Source organism: Aotus nancymaae, unplaced genomic scaffold (assembly GCF_030222135.1).
Source record: "Aotus nancymaae isolate 86718 unplaced genomic scaffold, 86718_ANA_hifiasm-v0.15.2.pri h1tg000002l, whole genome shotgun sequence".
NCBI lineage: Eukaryota > Metazoa > Chordata > Mammalia > Primates > Aotidae > Aotus > Aotus nancymaae.
In genome coordinates, this window is record NW_026988413.1 from 807,828 (window position 1) to 826,823 (window position 18,996).

Genomic DNA, 18,996 nt, shown 5'->3' on the forward strand with positions numbered 1-18,996 from the left:
CAAGAGGAAAACCCACAGGCGTTCTAAACACCCTTCAAACATCACAAGAGGAAGACCCACAGGCATTCTAAACACCCTTCAAACATCACAACAGGAAGACCCACAGGCGTTCTAAACACCCTTCAAACATCACGACAGGAAGACCCACAGGCGTTCTAAACACCCTTCAAACATCACAACAGGAAGACCCACAGGCATTCTAAACACCCTTCAAACAGCATAACAGGAAGACCCACAGGCGTTCTAAACAACCGTCAAACATCACAACAGGAAGACCCACAGGCATTCGAAACACCCTTCAAACATCACAACAGGAAGACCCACAGGCATTCAAAGCACCCTTCAAACATCACGACAGGAAGACCCACAGGCATTCTAAACACCCTTCAAACATCATAACAGCAAAAACCACAGGCGTTCTAAACACCCTTCAAACATCACGACAAGAAGACCCACAGGCATTCTAAACACCCTTCAAACATCACGACAGGAAGACCCACAGGCGTTCTAAACACCCTTCAAACATCACGACAGGAAGACCCACAGGCGTTCTAAACACCCTTCAGACATCACGACGGGAAGACCCACAGGCGTTCTAAACACCCTTCAGACATCACGACGGGAAGACCCACAGGCGTTCTAAACACCCTTCAGACATCACGACGGGAAGACCCACAGGCGTTCTAAACACCCTTCAGACATCACGACGGGAAGACCCACAGGCGTTCTAAACACCCTTCAGACATCACGACGGGAAGACCCACAGGCGTTCTAAACACCCTTCAGACATCACGACGGGAAGACCCACAGGCGTTCTAAACACCCTTCAAACATCACGACGGGAAGACCCACAGGCGTTCTAAACACCCTTCAGACATCATGACGGGAAGACCCACAGGCGTTCTAAACACCCTTCAAACATCACGACGGGAAGACCCACAGGCGTTCTAAACACCCTTCAAACATCAAGACGGGAAGACCCACAGGCATTCTAAACACCCTTCAAACATCACAACAGGAAGACTTACAGGCATTCTAAACACCCTTCAAACATCACAACGGGAAGACCCACAGGCATTCTAAACACCCTTCAAACATCACAACGGGAAGACCCACAGGCATTCCAAACGCCCTTCAAACATCACGACAGGAAACCCACAGGCATTCTAAACAACCGTCAAACATCACAACAGGAAGACTTACAGGCGTTCTAAATACCCTTCAAACATCATAACAGGAAGACCCACAGGCATTCTAAACACCCTTCAAACATCACAACAGGAAGACTTACAGGCATTCTAAACACCCTTCAAACATCACGACAGGAAACCCACAGGCATTCTAAACACCTTTCATGCTGTGGTTCAGTGTCAAGACAGAGTTACATAGATGTGCTGACACAGAAAGACCTCACGACACTTTGAAAGGAAAAAGGAAGATGAGAACAGCTGGAATCCACATTAGAAGAAAATGAACCTGGACCAAGTTTCTTTCAGAGACACCAACTCCTGTACTCATGGATGTGAAAGGCAAGGCTATAAAGGTTTTCAGCAGAGAAGATAATGTTTTCATGACTTCAGGGTGGAGAGGAAGGTTTTGAGACAGGACACAAAAAGTACTAATCACAAAGGAGTGACTGATAATTTCAACTATATTCAAATCAAGAATAACTTGTAGTAAAAGTTAATTAAAAGACAAGTCACAGAATGGGAGATAATGTTTTCAACACACGTAGCCATCAAAGATCTCATGTTCGAAACAGAGAGAACTCTGACAAATCACTGAGAAAAAGACAACCAAGGAAACATTTGCGAAACATTTAAGCAAGAAATTCTAAGGTGAAAGTTCAAATGACTGAGAAATATGTAAAATGGTTTTCAACTTAATTATTAAATTGGAGCGATGAAGATTGAAGCCGTCCGAGCTTCAGCGCCTCACCCTACTAGACTGGAGAAAACCTGAAGCACCAGCTCCAGGTGCAGCGTGGGCCGGGAGTTCCCGCACCTGGCAGTGATACACAACATCTGAACTCCTCGGGGGTGTGGACCGCGGGTGGGCGGCTGTTGTCTTGCAATGCTGCAGAGGGGTGTTTGCTGCGGCTGAGAGTTCGCTCCTGGGCCTCCGTGCAGCAGAAGCACGTGCACGCCTCATCAGGGACACATGCAAGGAAGCACGCAGGTGGCATCGTTCACAGTCTTCCCAGGCTGGGCGTGGCCCCATGCTCTTCCGTGGTAGAGGAGAGGAAGTAGATTATATTATTTTCATACAGTGGAACAATGGAATTTAGCCATGACAGGGCGACTCCGATCGTCTCACAGACACGAAGCTGAGTGAAAGAAGTAGGTTGTGAAAGACAACAGGCCCCGTGAATCCAGTGCGGAGGCGGGCGCGGCCGTGAGGACACCTCCAGCAAGTCGGGGTGGCTCCCCACGAAGGTGCAGCAGGGGTGGCAGTTCTGGCTGCTGGTGGGATGATTTCTTGAGTGGGGATTGGATGAATATTCAGTTAATATTGTTTGCTATACTATGTGTTTTTGTGCACATTTTTCTATGTCTACTTACGAAGTTAAAAACAAGAATGTATCTCAGTTGTGTTTCACCTGTGTGTGTGTGTGTCCTTGTGTGTGGGAAGACATTCTCTGAGGCAGCTGTTATGGACTGAATGCATCTCTTTGTAATCAGTGTGTAGAAGGCCAAACGCTCAGTGGATGGTGCTGGGAGGAGAGGCCTTTGGGAGGTGATTAGGTTGGGTGGGGTCGTGAGGGTGCGGCTCCTGTGATGGCATCAGTCCCCTTTCTCCTCAAGCCAGGCAGAGGCCTCCCCAGAGCTGGCCGTGCTGGCACCACCTCCCAGACTTCCCGCCTCCAGCCCGTGAGGACGTCTCCGCGTGAGTCACCCAGTCTGTGGCGCTGCAGCAGTCTCACCAGGTTCGTCTGTGCTGAGGCCACCTTTGTTTTCCTGTAGTACAGCAACGTTCTGGGTTGTTCTAGCTTCGCCATTCGCTTAACTTTGGAAACCAAATATTTTAGGAAGAAAAGGAAGTTTAGTGTTTCTGTTTGCCAGGAAAATTGCAAAGGATGGCGCGATGGTGAATGAACTCAGGGTCCCCAGTGCAGGGGCTGCGGGAAACTGATGTGTGACGTGTGGGCCTGCTGGAGCGCCGAGCTCTCCACTCCCCCTGGCTCCATTACCACTCTGAAGTGGCGTCGGTGAGTTTGGAAATAACTAGAGCAAAGAAGTAAGAGCTGAACTCCTCCAGACGTTCACGACTGTGAATTAAGAGCTCATGTGTTCTCTTCTGCCTGTTGTGTTTGGACTTGGCCCGCGCTGTGTGTCTTGCCGTCATGGGGACCTGAGCGTCGTCTTCTCTCGGTGGCTCCTGAGCCAATGCTGACATCCACTCTCTTCAGGCAAAGTGAACTGTAGCGCGGTTGTGTCTACGGCTGCTCCAGGGAGGGCCCCGTGGGCCGCCCACCCAAACCTGCCCTTGGGCTAGCCCTTGCTTTTTCTGGAAGGTTTCTGAGCTTGAATTGTGGGCTTGACATGCACCTGGAATGGTTGGTTTTGGTGTCTCTCATTGGAGACACCATCCCTACCCCACGCATGGCCTGGGAGAAAATGGACGTTGTTTTCTGTGTTAGTTGGGAGGGAAGAGAAGTCAGAGTCACTTTTCCTCTGGTGTGAAAGTCCCTGGACCCTAAACATACCCTGTTGTCCACAGCGGGTGCCGAATCCCACAGAAGAGCCTGGAATCCAGCTGAGTGGGCACATGCTGCCCATCACAGCCCTTCATGTGCTGAACATCTGTTGGGGGCGGCAGGGGCTGTCACCTTAATTCCATCCTGGACGTCACAGTGACGCAAAGTGCCATGCCCCACCTCCCCACAGATCCATGGTGTACCCCTGGTCTCCTAACCACCCAACGCCATTGCTCCTGACTGTTGGAAATGCTGGTGGGGCAGGAGTGCCTGGATGGTCCAGTCTTGTTCTAGTGGCTGGACTTGAGTGGGGCTGCCTTGAACCCATCTTAGGCTGGAAATGCCCCCAGCATCAGCACCAGGGTCCCTGGGGCCTGCCCTGGGAGTCCCGGGAAATACTTCTAGGGTCAGCTCTGACCTCAGGGTGGGACTGCCCCATGCCCATGCCGGGGAGTCGGGCTGCAGGAGAAACACCGCCTGCTGTAGCACTCCCATCTGAGGGGCTCCCCGGGGAGCCTCAAATCCAGCATGAGGCTCCAGTGAAGATGCAGCTTCTCTGGAGGGGGACCCCCGCCCCGCCCCACCCCCTGCACTGTGGTGCTGCCCAGGCCTGGGTCTGTGGAGACTCCTGTTTGCCTCTGGCCTGATGAAACAGTGTGGACACAACCCTCCTCCTCCTCCTCCTCAGATCTCTTCTCTTTGTGAGGGGTTTTCATGGTAACTTCCTGTTTTCTCTAATTAAGAATAATACATGGCTATTATCAAACATTTAGGAAATGTAATAAAATAATGTTACGGTTCTGATGTATAATATCCTTCCAGGTAGGCTTCTCGCTCTGTGTTCTAAGGACGATTCTCAGACACCTGGCCTGCTCCTGTGCCTGGGCCGCTCTGCTGGGGTAGTGTGGTCGCCGATGTGGCTTTCCTGTGAGCTGCATCCTGGGAGCGGTCCCAGAAAGCGGCCCTGGGGGTGGAGCAGCCTGAGTGAGTGGGGCACGCCGCGCTGGGCTTGCCTTCACCCTCAGCAGTGAGGCCCCTTGCTGCCCCCCTGAGCCGGCGCGTGGCCCGGCCCAGCGTCCTCGGGTGGACGTTGATGCTGGGCTGAGGGCCCCTGTCCTGCTGGCATCTGTCCTGTGCCGTATGGCCGGGCAGCATGGCCAGGAGCCGGGTGAGGCAAGACTGTGGCTCGTCATTTCCACCCTCTCTGAGGTGCCTTTTTGGAAGGCAGCAGGGGCTCCAGCACTGCCCCCGCTCTCAGCTCTGCTGGTGCCTGTGCCCCCACACCCGCACAAAGAGGCCAGCTCCCCAGCCACGGGCAGCTCGTCTTCACTACTCACAGCCTGACGCAGCCCACCACCGGCCCAGGCCTCAGAGAGGTGTTTGCTTTCCTAGGGGCTGGCAGGATGCGAGGCAGGCCGGGCACCCGGGCAGGTGGCTTTGTTTCATGGAGCGGTGGGGAAGAGGCCGCTGGTGGCAGGAGCAAGCTGGGCGGGTCGGCCTCATCCGGCTGCGTGGGCAGCATCTGTGTGGCTGAGCCTTGGGGCTCCCTGGGGCCCTGCCGCTTTGGGGCGGCCCGCCTGGCCAGGTGGTGCTGCCCTGGGCTGGGTCTGTCAGGGCTTAATTACAGAGACGGGTCTTGTGTGCTACGGTAGTTATTAGCTGCCTGCCTCTTTTTTTTGGTGCCAAAGAATTCCATTTGGGGAATTTATACAGCCAATTAGGTATTTAGCTCAAGGCAGTTAGTGGCTGGAATGCAAGCGTTAGCTAAAACCTAAATTGGATGTCACACATCCACGCGTTTGCTTCTCAGCGGAGGCTGCAGGGATGCGCTAAGTGTTGTCTGGGGAGCCAGGAGAGGCCGCCCGGGCTGAACCCCAGACTGGCTGTGGATTCCTGGTTCTGTCCTTGCGTGGGAAGGAGCGTCTCAGTGTTTCAGGGCAATGTTTTACAATCAGTTTGACAATCAGAGGCCATCATGGTCCCCTGGTGTCGGCCTGCCCCACCTGGTGTCCTAGCTGTGTCCTTACTGGGCACACACGTCACTGCCTCCATCTCTTTCAAAGCCCCCGTGGGCTTCTGGTCATATTGGCATGCCCCTCGAAAGTGGCGGGAGCCATGATGCTGTGAGACCAGGAGCTGGAAGGCGGCAGGCCGGCCCTCTCTTCAGTCCACAGAAGCCAGAATTGAGATGGGTTCCAGATGTCGTGGGTGCCCTGGACAGGCAGCCGTGTGACTGCCCAGCTTGCCCGATGGTGGAAAGAGGCTGGGGCTGCCATGGGACTGGCTTCCCCCAGACAGGGAGCAGTGGGGAATCCTCACCGAAAAACCAGACGGATGAAACCAGACAATAAAACCTAGTGATTTTCTCATGGCCGACCAAAGAATCTCTGAGGAAATCAGCCCAGGCACCATTTGGATTTTCAAGCTGCTCCGTGTGTCCGTGGCAGGCCAGGCAGAGCCCGGGTGGGGACTGCTTGCCCGGGGCGGCTTGCAGGTGGCTCAGGTGGGGCTCACGGCAGATCTTCGTCGTGAGTGGGCCCAGCACAGGCCGACCCTGGCAGCACCTCATACTTGCCTAGGAATTTCCACATTAAAATAGAATTGAAAATATTCAATTTAATGTAAAATTAAAATGTAGCTTTTTCTTACCTATAGCTTATAGATCAGGGGTAATTTTTTCTCTGTCTCTTACACATTCAGGCATACATCCTCCACATAAACAGTCCCTCAGCCCCTAAATGGTTTGCAAGGACAGACTGTGCCTGGGAAGACCTGGGGCGAGCTGGGAATCTGGACTCTGGGTGACTGTGTGGTGGTGGGCTGGGTGGGAGAGGAGCCTGGGGTGCTGGGGCGCCGGGGTTTACCTGCCCATGCTGAGTCTCCTGGCTTCTTGTGTGGGGTGGACCGAGGGCTGACCCAGAGGCTTCTGAACGCTGACGTGGTCTTGCCAGTGCCCGCTGCCAAGATGATGTGTCTGCTGCTCTGTGGCTCATGGGAACAGGAGAAGGTGGGAGGGGGAGCCGTCAGGGCAGAGGAGGGACAGGCTAACTCCGGGCAGAGCCGCCTCTTAGGGTCCCCTGGCCCCACCAGGCAGCACAGACCCCAAGATGGGGCAGGAGGCTGTTCCCTCGACGAGCAGTGGGCAGCCGCCTGTGTTCACCCTGTACCCACGTCCACTCGTTCTTGGAGGACAACTCTGTTGTGGGCAGGGGCAGAGGCAAGGGGCAGGTGGAGATTAGGGTCAGAGGAACTGGAAGGCCCTCCAGAGTCTCTGATTGTTCCCCAGAGGCCGCAGGGTCCTCATGCGGTTCAGGCTCTGTCAAGGGGACTCCTTGGGGTTTTGCTGCCCGCACTCAGGGATGCACTGCCTGCGATGGAGATGGCGGTGTGGGGAAGAGTGTGGTGGAAGCTGCCTGCCTGGGATTTAATTTGTGGAGGGCTCCAGTGTGAGGACAGTCAGATTAGAGGTGAACCGGTGGGAGTGCTTGGCTCTTCCTTTGGTGGTGAGAGCAACCTCAGGGCTGAGTTGTCACACAAGGCTTGGGCTCTGTAGAGGAGGAGGGGCTGGACAGCCTCAGGGACAGAGCAGTGGGACTGAGGAGCTGTGTCCCCCAGGGCCTTCCCCCTGTGGGGGACGCCTGGGAGAAGTCTCCCACGCAATGAGGGTGAAGGGCATCCGGCTCTCCCTAGCCCTTCCGGCCAAGCCCAACTAAGGCCCTTTCGAGAAGTCACAGTGGCAGGTCTTATGGCCCACCTGCTATGGTGGGCTTGTGGCTGTGCAGAGGGCTGTGGTCTGGCGTGGGCTTGTGGCTGTGCAGAGGGCTGTGGTCTGGCGTGGGCTTGTGGCTGTGTAGAGGGCTGTGGTCTGGCGTGGGCTTGTGGCTGTGTAGAGGGCTGTGGTCTGGCATGGGCTTGTGGCTGTGTAGAGGGCTGTGGTCTGGCGTGGCCTTGCTGCAGTGCAGAGGGCTGTGGTCTGGCATGGGCTTGTGGCTGTGCAGAGGGCTGTGGTCTGGCTGGTGCACCCTGGGCATGGCTGCATTTTAGAGAGGATGCGGGCGGGGGGGGTGATGGAACTGCCGTTGAAAGGAAGCACACCCTAAGCAATGAACTTGGGTGTAAGCTGCACAGCACTGAGGGAATGCTGGGGGCTTTCTTGGGATCCCTAAAATGACAGTAGTAGAGGACCTGGCTTTTGTGCACGTGACACAGGCCCCGTGGGTCCTGGGGTCTGTGAGGAGCTCTGAAGACCAGGAAAGGGGTGCAGGCTGGGGGACATGGCAGTTGGATTCCACAGGAAAGGCCCAGCAGCTAGGTTTCCTGAGACATTCTCCTGGAGAGCAGCTGCACGGTCTGAGGCTGTCAGAGTTTTTTATTTTAGGCTCACCCTGGGTCTAAGCTGCTCTAATGGGGCTTTGGCCTGGGACTCTGAGGCCTGGCCTTTTCTCACACCGGTGGCAAAGAGATTTCTGCCCCCAGCCGGGAGGGCAGCGTCAGGTTTATCAAACTGACGTTTGCAGCAGGTGTGGAGATTTTGAGTGAAGTCAAATCAGGTTTCCAAGGAGAAACAAACACTGAATGCAGGTGGGAACTTGGGGGCAGCACAGCTGCAGCAGGGAGGGGGCACCTGGGCTCACCTCAGCTTGTCAGAGTGCCATCCTTGGCCCAGCACAGCTGCAGCAGGGAGGGGGCACCTGGGCTCACCTTTCCCGAGTGCCATCCTTGGCCCAGCGGGGCTGCAGCAGGGAGGAGGCGGCTGGGGCTCACAGCTTCCCGAGTGCCATCCGCGGCCCAGCACAGCTGCAGCAGGGAGGAGGCGGCTGGGGCTCACTTCAGCTTTCTGAGCCCCATCTGCGATGGCACCAGTGTGGCCCTGCCTCTCCAGGGCCTGGATGAGCCTGTTAGGAGGTGACGGAGGACAGGCCTGTGAACACTCCGGTCTTGCTGGAGCCTGGGCGAGGCTGCCGGGTGGGTGCTGGGCTGCAGCGACCCCAGGGAAGGTGTCTGTCTCCCTGCCTGCTAGGGAGGGGTGGGTGTCAGTGTCCACAGGTCCCCTCTCTTCTCTGGCACCCCCCACCATGCAGTGGGAGAGGGCAGGGGCCCTGAACAGGGCGCTCCTGAGAGGAGGAGCAGGTGCTGCTGGAATTGCACCCAGGGACAGGCGTGAGTTGCACCCAGGACTCGGGGTAGGGCGCCACATGGGAGCAGCTCTGCCCCTGGCCGTCCCAGGCAGCCCCGTTGCTGGTGGTCCACCCTGACCCCGTCACCTGAACAAGGACTCCCAGAGCCTCGCATGGTAGAGGAAGTCCCTGTGTGATCCGCCTGCTGGCCGCGGGCCTTGGCACCCTCTCTGCTGAGTCTTACTCTTAGGAAGGGGTCTTGTGGGTGTCCCTAGTAGGAGGAGGGGGCTCACCCAGGTGGGGACAAGTAGCTCACATGCTTGGTGGGAAGATTCACCCTACACCGCTCCCCCTGTCGGGAAGATTCGCCCCACGCTGCTCCTCCTGCTTCCTCTCCTCCCTGAGGTCTCCTGGACTGTGACTGACCAGGCGGGGTCAGCCCCCAGCGCGTAATTACAGACCTGTCAGTGGGAAAACGGTTTCGACAATTCTCTGTTGATTCATTTCAGCCTTTCCCCAGAAATCAAGTTTTTCTATTGATTTGATATAAACCTACCCCTTGGATTGCTGGCAACTCAGGCGAGAGGTGGCCACTTCGCAGCCTTCTGCGCCTTCGCGGAGAAGCCGTGCTTGGCACTGCCCTGGAGCCGCAGGAGCCCCTGGCCGAGCCGTGGAAGATGGGGTCGCACGTCCTCTGCAGCCTCCGCTCCTGCCTCTGCCCACAAAGACCCACTCCCCCAGTGACCTGTGGTCACCTAATGGGGACAGGACATTCGCAGTGTGCTTGTTGACCAGCTTAAGAGGCATTCTGATTTAAAGAGAACAAAAAAGTTTTATTGTTTTTAAGATACTTATTTACGTTCCTGAAAAGGCTTCTGTCTGCTTTAGTCCTGTCTTTCTAGGCCAAAGACGACGCTCTGGATTTATAAATATTTCTTTTAACTCACTGCTGTGCCCATGTGCTTGGAGGCCCTGTCCTCCTCTTCTCTTCCATAAGGCAAGAGTGGTGGAGCGAGATAAAATGTGTTCTAACTTTTCCTAAAATGGAAATGTGTCATTTTATTTTCTGACAAAAAAGGAAACATACATTCCCTCCCCTGCCTTTTTCATATGCATGTTTCCTGTAACTAGAATCGAAGCGCACCCAGGAGAGGAAGCAGGCTGAGCGCTGCACGGCTGGGTAGTGCACAAAGGCACGGGCCACAGACCAAAATCACCTCCCGAGGGTCCTAAAGCCCCAAGATAATCCTTGTGAAGATCATTCGGCTAAATGTCTTTTTAGATGCTTTTCTGGGCACACACACACACACACACACACAACAAAAATAGAATCCTGTAGTTCTGCAGATTTTTCTTATCACTTGCCAAATACAGACTGTCTTACTCCTGAATGCTGAGTGGTTTCCACCGCGGAATACTGATATGTAGTGTCTGTTGCGTGCAGGTGCCATCTCTGTTGAACCAGCCCTCTAGTGGAGAAAGCGTAGGCTGCAGTGTTTCTCCGTCATGCGGATGATAACCATGGATAGATAACCGGTCACTTTCAGCCCTCGCATGTGTGCATTTGGAGAATGCGAGCATTTCAGGGCTCTCAGGCTCAGCCTCCTTAGGCATCATATGATGACATTCTCCGCTCATCTTGTTAATCATGTCAGGTGATCAGAGAATGATTTCCTTGCCACCATCACCACCACTGCCATCACCGTCACTACTGTCATTACCACTGTCACCACTGCCATCACCACTGCTGTCACCCCTATCACCATCACTACCATCACCACCATACCCATGGCTGCTAATGCTACCGCCGTCACCATCATTACCACCACCGGCACCGTCACCAGCACCCCCCCTTTCACCATCATCACTCTCACCTCCATCGCCGTCGCTGTTGTTGAGGAAGCCTGCCTGGAGCTGCGCTAGAACCCTACGGCAGCACTCCTGGGCTACCACAGGCACCACACTCTGAGTTGAGGCCCGAACGGACAGTCCATCTAGCTTTTGGGAGCTGGGCCTGGAGCATTTCTGAACTTTGGAGGATGTTTGAGGAGGTGACTTTGCCCACAAGAAGGCAGTTTTGAGCCTAAGTCTCTACCGTCATGGGCTGTGGCCACACACCATCTGTTGTTGCAACTGAGTTCGGGAGAAATGTCTACTCAGAAATGAAGACTCATTAGGGTAAGAGGTCAGGAGGTTGTCAGGACTCAGTAAGACTCGTGTGAGCATAGAGAAATGAAGATATTTTCTAAATGACTTGGTAGAGCGTGACAGGAAATGCAGATGCTGCCTCAGCATGGCGTCACAGAACCCCAAACCAGAAGACGGAGCCTCAGCATGGCATCACGGAACCCCGAACCAGAAGACGGAGCCTCAGCGTGGCGTCACGGAACCCCGAACCAGAAGACGGAGCCTCAGCATGGCGTCACGGAACCCCGAACCAGAAGACGGAGCCTCAGCATGGCGTCACGGAACCCCGAACCAGAAGACGGAGCCTCAGCGTGGCGTCACGGAACCCCGAACCAGAAGACGGAGCCTCAGCGTGGCGTCACGGAACCCCGAACCAGAAGACGGAGCCTCAGCTTGGAACCCCGAACCAGCTCCTCCCTGGGTTTCTCATCAACAAATCAGTCAATATTTCCACATTGTAAAATTATTTCCAAACGATCTACCTTCCTTCTGGGCACTACAATGTGCACCCTGTAAATAAGCCCGGGGCTCCACAGACTGGGCCGTCTTGCTGATCTTTCAGAGACTTGTCTTGCAATGAATACAAACTGATTTCCATATCTTTACTTTCTGTGTCTATTAAAGCTGCATTTACTATGCAATCTTTATATTAATATACACCGTGACTTGATATTTAAAAGAATTAGAGATGGTCATGAACTGGGGTTGGCAAACTTCCTCTGTGAAGGACCAGTTGATGAATATCTTGGCTCTGAAAGCCACATGTGGTAACTGTTCTGTCCCCTCCTCACTCCTCTTCCTACTCCCCACTCCTCCTCTTCTCCTTTCTTCTCCCTTCCCCACTTCTTCTCCTTCTCTTTCTCCTTTTTCCTACAACCCTTTAAAAATACAAAAACCATTCTTAGCTCAAAGGCCCGTGATACAGGCTCAGTCAATTTAGAAAGTTAATTTTGCCAAGGTTAAGGACACGCCCGTGACACGGCCTCCGCAGGTCCTGGGACATGTGCCTGAGGTGGTCTGGTGTACAGTTTGCTTTTACACATGTTAGGGAGACATGAGACCTCAGTCAGTGTGTGTGAGATGTGCTTTGGTTCGGTCCAGTGAGGTGGACAACTGGAAGTGGGGGCTTCCCGGTTAGAAGTAGGGAAGAGACAAAAGGTTGCACTCTCCTGAGCCCTTGACCAGCCTGCCACAGAAAACACTATTGAGCCTGGCTCAGTGAATCTGCATTTTTACATAAACTGGGGGAGCGGGAGCAAGGAGATACGCATTTGTCTCAGGGGAGCCTCAGAGGGATGACTTTGAACAGAGTGGGAGGCAGGTGTGCCCTGAGCGGTTCCCAGCTCGACTTTTCCCTTTAGCCTAGTGGTTTTGGGGCCCCCAGGTTGATTTTGCTTTCACAGGCCCTATATGGAAAGACAGGTGGGGTAGGTCCAACGGCTGTAGTTTGCTGGCCCCTGGTCAAAGAGTGTCTATGAGGAAGTCCCTAGCTGTGGAAGTCCTGCTAAACCCCATATGCTGCTCAGCTAGGTGTCAGCTTAAAGTGTCTTTTCACACAGCACAATTCATCTTTAGCAAATTCCAAGAAAATCAGCGGTCAGAACTGACCTTCTCTTGGCTGTAATGGTGTGTGTGCATCAGATCAGATTTCCTGTGGAGAACAGCTGGCAGTGTTGGCTGAGATATATGGAACATCAGCTTTGGGAGCTGCGGGGGCAGCTGGGATTTCAGAGGCCGATATTCTGTTAATGAGCCTGATTTGATCATTCCACCGTGTGTATGTGTATTGAAATATCACATTGCACCCCACACATATGTACAATTATTTGTCAATTAAAAATAAAATAAAACTTTTTGTTTCTTTTGGGTTTTTTTGAGATGGAGTCTTGCTCTGTTGCCCAGGCTGGAGTGCAGTTGCACGAACTCAGCTCACTGCAGCTTTGCCTCTTGGGTTCAAGCAATTCTCCTGTCTTAGCCTCCTAACTAGCTGGGACTACAGGCACCTGCCACCACACCCGGCTAATTTTTGTATTTTTATTAGAGACAGGATTTCACCATATTGGTCAGGCTGGTCTTGAACTCTTGACCTCAGGTGATCTGCCTGCCTCGGTCTCTCAAAGTATTGGGATTACAGGCGTGAGCCACTGCGCCTAGCCAATAAAACTTTTAAGAAAGACCCATTGGAGGGCACTGTTGGGGAGCTGATCCCTGTGGGCTGCCTGTCTCCTGCGGGCATGTGTGATTCCTGTCCGAAGAGGCTAGAAATTAGATAAGGGCTGTGGAGAAGAGGCAGTGAGTCCCACAGAGCACTTGGCTACCTCACAGGGTGAGCGACCACAAACTGATGTTTGGGTTGCAAAGGGTACCAGGCCTTGAGGAGACTGGATCCCGAAGAGAAAGTAGGCACAGAGGTAATCAGCACCTGTGGCTTCCACCTGTGACGCTCTGGCCAAATTCTTGAGTTGAGGAAGAGGCTGATCAGAAGCTATGGAAAAGCAGGGCAGAATTTTTGGCAGTCTCATAATGCTGAAGAGATACAACTGGAATTCAGGAACTTCTAAGAAAGAGGGGCCATAGCACACCCCCCAGTCCCGGCCCCAGGTGAGTCACGCCGTAGGTGTGAGGATGAACCGTGAGTGGACTGATCCTTCCAAGAATGACAGGTCTGAACTGTTGGCTCAGGCCTCACCTGAGTGAAGGGGATCTACCCTCCATCTGGCTGTCTAGCGAGGAGGAAGGTAGGAAGATAGAATCACCCAGAGTCTCTGCAGTTTCAAATGTAATGTCTGAATTTCAGTTGTCAAGAAGCAAGACCAAGACACAAAAACAGATAATAGTATACCCACAGATAGTTATTATGCTTGTCACAGTCAAATTTTAAAAGAACTCTGATTGATATGTTCAAGAAAATAAGGGGTAAGTGGACAATTTCACCAGAAAAATTGATTCTATGAGCAAAGTAATCAAATGGAAATTCTAGACCTGAAATTAAGAACTCAATAATGGGTATCACAAAAGACTGGGTGTGAAGGAACAGTGAATGAGTGAGCTGGATGAAGGTCCATGGGAAATAACCAGGCAGAGTAACAGATCCAAACTGAGACACAGTATAGAAGAGAGTATATGACGCATGTGAGATCTGTTGGAAAGGTCTATACATGTAAGTGGAGTCCCAGAATAGGAGAAAGAAAAGAAAGAAGCAGTATTTGAGGCAATGATAGCCAAGATGTCTTTTCAAACCTGAAGAAAGACACCAAACCCTGGATTTTAAAAGATCTATTATGTAGCTGTTTTTGAGATGAATAACAGTTGAATATTGGCAGTTTTGTATAGTTAGTTCAACCTCACAGAATGAATACAAAGAAAACTCTATGTCTCAACATCGTCCTAAAGTTAGCAAAAACCAAAGTTTAAGAGAAAATCTGGAAAGCAAGCAGAGAAAAAGCATATGACGTTCATCTCTATTGATGAATTGCTTCACCAGAAACCATGGAGACCAGAAGGCAGTGTGGTGAACCTCCCATGTGATGGAAGAAAACACCCCGTCAACTCCAGTTCTGTACTCACTGGAAATGTTTCTCAGTATGAAGATGAAATCAAGACATGTCCAGACACACAGAACTTGAGAGACTCCATCGACAGATGACTCTTAGAAAAATACTGTGGGGACTTCTGGCAGAAGGAAAATAATCCCATGTGGAAACAAGGGAATAAGGAAGGCAGGGACAGCAGCGGGAGGTGTCAGTGGGTTGGTGAATCAACATGAATGCTGACTGCACAGAAGGTAAAGGAGTGAGCGTTCTCAGGTTTCGGCATTTTCCAGGATGTGATGATGCGTGTTACACTGTAGTAAGTCAGGGATCCGTGTTCTTTTTTTGTGGAAAGAATGTGTAACATGGGATCTTCCCTCGTAACATTTGAAGGGCATAGCACACTATTTTTGACCACAGCCGTGATGTTGTACCACAGATCGCTACCCCTCGTTCATCCTGCAGAACTAAAACTTTGTACCCACTGATTAGCAGCTCCCCACCCTTGCCCCCACCCAGCCCCTGGAAACCATCATCTTCTCTCTGTTTCTATGAACTGACTATTTTAGAAGCCTTGTCTAAGTGCAGTCATGCAGTGTTTCCTTTTCTGTGCCTGGATTATTTCACTCAGCTCGTGTCTTCCAGGTTCGTCTGTGTTGTCACATACGGCAGGATTTTCTTTTTTAAGGCCGAGTAGTGTTTCATTGCGTAGATACACCACATTTTAAAAATCTGTCCATCTGTCGATGGACATTTGGGTGGTTTCCACTTCTTGGACATTGCAGATGATGCCACAGTGAGTGTGGGAATGCACGTATCTCTCTGGAGGTCTTGATTTTGACTCTTGTGGGTGAAAGCCCAGCTGTGGGATTGCTGGATCAAATCGTAGTTCCATTTTTAATTTTTTGAGGAACCTATGTACCGTTTCCCACAGTACATAGGTTCTTTCTGTATCTCCACAGCCGTTTACAATCTTCACCAAGACTCTTCTTTTTTTTTTTGATGATAGCTGTCCAACAAGCGTGATATGATAGCTCATTGTCGTGTTGATTGCGATTTCACTGACGATGAGTGATGTGGAGCATTGTTGTTGTGTATCTGTAGTCCATTTGTATTTCTTCTTGTGAGAAATGTCTGTTCAGGTCCTTTTGCCCATTAAACAAAAAATCAGGATATTTTGTTTTTGGTTATTGAGTTTTAGCAGTTCCTTATACATTTTGGATATTAACTTTAAAAAAGTTCTATGATATGCAAGGATTTTACTCTCTTCTGTAGATGCCTTTTCACTCTGGGGGTTGTTTCTTTTGCTGTGCAGAAACTTTAGTTTGATGTAGTCTTACTTGTCTATTTCTGCTTTTGTTGCCTGAGTTTTCGGTGTCAGATCCGAAAAATAATTGCCAAGACCAATGTCATGAAGGTTTTTTCTATGTTTTCTTCTAGGAGGTTTACCATTTCAGGAGTTACATTTAAGGCAGCAATCCATTTTTAGTTGTGTGTGTGTGTGTATGTGTGTGTGTACGTGTGTGTGTACGTGTGTGTGTGTACGTGTGTATGTGTGTGTGTGTGTACATGTGTGTGTACGTGTGTATGTGTGTGTGTGTGTATGTGTGTGGTATAAGATGACAGTCCAGTTTTGTTCTTTGCATGCGGATATCTAGTCTTTCTGACACCATTTGGGATGCACTTACGTGTGTTGCACCATAATAAGTCAAGGACCCATGTTGTTATTTCTAGAATTTCCACAAAAACAATAGCTAACAAGCTAAGAAAGGGAATAAAAATAACAAAAATACTCAATCCAAAAGAAAGCAATAAAAAAGAGCAAAGGGGAAAATAAAACAGATGAGACAAATAAAAACCAAGACAAGATAGTAATAAATTCCAATGTATTAGTGATTTCGTTGCAAATAAATGAGATAAGCATTCCAATCAAAATTTAAAGTTTGCCACTAAAAATCAAAACCATGCTGCTTACAAGGGACTGCCTTCAACTTTGAGATACAAAAGGTTGAAAGGCTGGAAGAGAATACAATGAAAACATTAACCTAAAGAAATCTGGTGTATCTAAACTAATATACAAAGTAGGTCTTAAGGCAGGAAGCATTTTTTGAGATAAAAAGAGTCTTAAAAAATAAGGATTAGTCTACCAGGAACACATGATAATTATAAATTTGATGCACCTGATATAATTTTCAAATATATAAAGCAAATATTGTGATAATTAAAGAATAATGCACAATCCCATATGCATCGTATGCATGTTTGCTTTTATTATTGGTATGTTTGTTCTATCACGTATTTAGAGAGAGATGCCGAAGAAGTCTGTAGAACGAGGTCAGCGATCTCGGCCTGACTGGCACACTGCACCTGCCAAATAGAACCTGCGTTCTGTTCACGTGCACGTGGCATACATATTGAAAATGACCATCTCAGAGTAATTCTTTGGTGAGAGAAATTAAGCTAAAAACAATGGGAAAAAAAACCCTAGAAATATCTAAATGTTTAGAAATTAAGTAGTACTCTTCTAAATACCCCGTGTGTCAAAGAAGAAATGTCGATAGAAATCTGAAGATACTCTGAACTGAACTAAAATAAAAATACAATATTAAACGATTGCGGGAATTTTGGGATCAAGCTAAAGCTATGGTTAGAAATAAACTATAATCTCAAATACTTTTTTTTTTTTTTTTTTTTTTTTTTGAGACGGACTTTCGCTCTTGTTACCCAGGCTGGAGTGCAATGGCGCGATCTCGGCTCACCGCAACCTCCGCCTCCTGGGTTCAGGCAATTCTCCTGCCTCAGCCTCCTGAGTAGCTGGGATTACAGGCACGCGCCACCGTGCCCAGCTAATTTTTTGTATTAGTAGAGACGGGGTTTCACCATGTTGACCAGGATGGTCTCGATCTCTTGACCTCGTGATCCACCCGCCTCGGCCTCCCAAAGTGCTGGGATTACAGGCTTGAGCCACCGCGCCCGGCCTCAAATACTTTTAATAGAAAAGAAGAAAAGGTGAAAATAACATGAGTCTAAAGAATTTAGAAAAAGAACAGAAAATTGAAGTTAAAGACATATAAGAATATGATAAAAAGAACAGCAAAAATAATGTAATAGAAAACAAATGTACAACATAAAGAGAATGAGGGCCGGGCGCGGTGGCTCATGAGGCCTGTAATCCCAGCACTTTGGGAGGCCGAGGCGGGTGGATCACGAGGTCAAGAGATCGAGACCATCCTGGTCAACATGGTGAAACCCCGTCTCTACTAAAAATACAAAAAATTAGCTGGGCACGGTGGCACGTGCCTGTTATCTCAGCTACTCAGGAGGCTGAGGCAGGAGAATTGCCTGAACCCAGGAGGCGGAGGTTGCGGTGAGCCGAGATCGTGCCATTGCACTCCAGCCTGGGTAACAAGAGCGAAACTCCGTCTCAAAAAAAAAAAAAAAAAAAAAAAGAGAATGAGCAACACCAATTGTTGATTCTTTAAAAGATTTGAACATGAATTTCTGGCAAGCCTGATCAAGAAAAACAGAAGGAAGGACCAGCTTACCCACGCCAGGAATAAAAAGCGGACATTGCTATAGATCCATATCACCAGCAACTTTTGCCTGTAAACTTCCAAATGAAGTGGCAAATGTAGCCATATATTTTTTTTACCCTGTGATCGAATAATTTCACCAGTAGATACATGTATTCCCAACAGAAATGCAGACTGAGGTTTGCAAAGACATGTACAAGAATGTGTCTGGCAGCTTGGTTCGTCTCTGTGGAAGCTGAACGCATTCGTCTTTTATGGTCTGGTAATTCCACTCCTTTGAGTACATCCCCAATAGGAATGCAAACTTAAATATACAAAAATGCCTAAGAATGTTCCCAGAAGCTTGATTTATAACAGCTTACAACTGAAATAACTTACACGTCTATCCACAGTAGAACGTATAAATAACTGTGGGATGTTTCATACAATTAAATACTATAGAGCAATAAAAAACCACCAGCTACTGTGGCACAGAGCGGCACAGACGACTCTCGCCAATGTGATGCTGGGCGAAGAAGCCAGAGTCAAAAGAGCACAGAGTGTGATTCCACTGACCTGAAGTTTCAACAGGCAAAGCTCGTGTTCGCCTGGAATTTAGAATGATGGTGACTGAGAGGATGGGTAGGGGCTTGTCGGTGACGAGTCTGTGTCTGGGTGGGTGTGTTCATTTTGTAAAAATTCCTAAGGTTGTGGGGACTCTTCCCCTTTCCTGTTTTCACTCCAGGTTAGTCACCAGGCGTTTCTTCTGCAGCAAGAGTGTGAGCAGTTCTAGTGAGGGTGAGGCTTGTCTTAAGCTCTGTTTTATGGGACTTACATCTGTTCTGAGCTGGCCTTGCTTCCTGGAAATCCCGGGCCAGTCTGTGTCTTCAGGCAGCATCAAGTGTGTACTGCTCATCGGTGCACTCTTTGGAATGCACGATATTTCAATAAAA

General features: G+C 50.2%; 1 protein-coding gene across 5 annotated transcripts in view; it reads left to right on the plus strand.

The window, feature by feature from the left end:
- PTPRN2 (protein tyrosine phosphatase receptor type N2) overlaps positions 1-18,996 on the plus strand; it is a 1,009,611-nt gene that overhangs the window by 121,920 nt on the left and 868,695 nt on the right. The window lies entirely within an intron of this gene.